Source organism: Curcuma longa, chromosome 9 (genome assembly GCF_044706935.1).
Source record: "Curcuma longa cultivar G26 ecotype Majalengka, Jawa Barat chromosome 9, ITB_CL_G26_1.1, whole genome shotgun sequence".
Classification (NCBI taxonomy): domain Eukaryota; kingdom Viridiplantae; phylum Streptophyta; class Magnoliopsida; order Zingiberales; family Zingiberaceae; genus Curcuma; species Curcuma longa.
This window is the reverse complement of record NC_133869.1, coordinates 1292202-1293973: the sequence shown is the minus strand read 5'-3', so window position 1 is coordinate 1293973 and position 1772 is coordinate 1292202. Positions and strand designations below refer to the sequence as shown.

The 1772-nt window shown below is 49.9% G+C and overlaps 1 pseudogene; it reads right to left on the bottom strand.

Annotated features, from left to right (window-relative positions):
• Positions 1-446: 446 nt before the first annotated feature.
• Positions 447-1338, bottom strand: LOC141835045 (glucan endo-1,3-beta-glucosidase 10-like; annotated as a pseudogene).
• Positions 1339-1772: the final 434 nt, after the last annotated feature.

Here is a 1772-nt window from a genome sequence, read left to right as displayed (position 1 = left end):
CCTCCTGGTCTACCTCGTCGGAAGCATCGAGGGGCTCGCGACGCCGCAAGGGAGCCCTTCGTCTCCCGCCATTAACCAAGAAGCGAAGAAGAGGAGAGGAAGAGAAGAGCAAGGGCAAAACCCGCTCCAGCTAACCCAAGGGAGATTTGCTTAAAAATACCCAATGGAAAACTTATCTTTGTAGTAGTCCCCACTCAAGAATTTCTTTGCATGCACTCCCTAATCTCCTCACTTGTTAGTTCGATTCCAATCCATAAATTTACAAATTTCCCCTTCACCTCCTTCCTAGTTTTCCTTCTCTTGAAAATATTCTCCTTGATAAATGGTTGTCTTTTCCTTCGCTCTCCCTGTGGCCTACATTCCTGCTCTCACCTCCACCTCCTCTTCGTCTTCTTCCTTTCCTTGCGCAGCTCGGTCAGGTCGCATCCAATAGCTCGAGCTCCACCTCACCGCCGCTGGATTATGTTTCCATTGTACGCGGCGGCGTTCTTCGCCGCCGCGCCGGTCTCCTTGGTGTCGTCCTTCGACGGCCACCCCGTCTCCGACGCCACGATCTTGATGTCGTCGTACTTGAGCGCCGACATCGCCGCGAACACCGCATCGATTTGGGCGTCGAAGAGGCTGTAATACTTGAGTCCGTTACCAGCGTCGACGACTCCGGAATTAGGACGGAACAGGGCGTAATCAAGGGAAATGACATCGGAATTCGCTTCGTAGGCGAAGAAAGGGTAGGCATTGATCATGAGATACGAGCCGGTCTGTCGCAGAAACTCTAGCATCGGCCAGATCACCGTCTCTACTAGCTCCGGCCGGAAGCTGCCGGAGGAGGAGGGGTAGGAGTTTTGGAGCGTCGTGAGGGTGATGGGGGACGAGATCTTGACGTTGGCGTCGAGATGGAGGTGGGCGAGCGCGGTGTGGACGTTCTGCATCGTCGGGACGAGGAAGTTGGTGATGTTGTGGGGGAAGACGAAAACCTCGTTCCCGACGGCGATGGACGGGCGGCGACGGAGGCGAGGAGCTCGTTGGGCATGGTGACCACCACCTTGATGCCGGAGCCGACGAGGGCGCGTAGGACGGACGGGTCAGCGTCGTATAGCTTGACGTGGCCAATGCCGTTGGATTTCAGCAGCTCCACCACTTTGGTCGCCGGAGGCAGGTTGTTGGCCACCCTGCTGTAGTTGACACCGACGTTTCCGGCTTCTGCAACCAAATAAACCGCCATTGAACGAAAGAAAGCTAATTTCGAGCTCAGAAAAAGGTGATTTTTCTCGCCGTACCGGAAACAGAGGAGGCGAGGAAGGAGAACAACAAGATGGAACAAAATGGAAGAAGCTCCATGACCTGAAACAGAGCATGAAATGAGATGAATAATCCATGCAGAGAAAGGAAGAAAAAATAGCAGATTCGAAGAATGAGGAGAACTCACCACCAGTGTAGTTTGATTTCTTCCTCAGATTACAAGGATTAGGGATGGAGAAAGCGACGGAGAGAGCAGAGTGAGCAGAGCGAAGGAAGAAGACGAAGTGCACTCTTAAGTGGCAGCATCAGCATGCAATTAGGGAAATTTCATTTTGGTCCTCGAACTTATTAAAAATGTTAATCGACCATCAATTAGGGAATTTCAATTTTATATCTATTTTTTTAGATATAAAATTCTAAATATATATATATACATGTGCTGTTAAAACAGTTTTAAAAATTTAATTAGCTTTTATATTATAAACATAGCATTGTTGGGGCTAATTGATGGTTGTCTCATGGTCATCATAGTG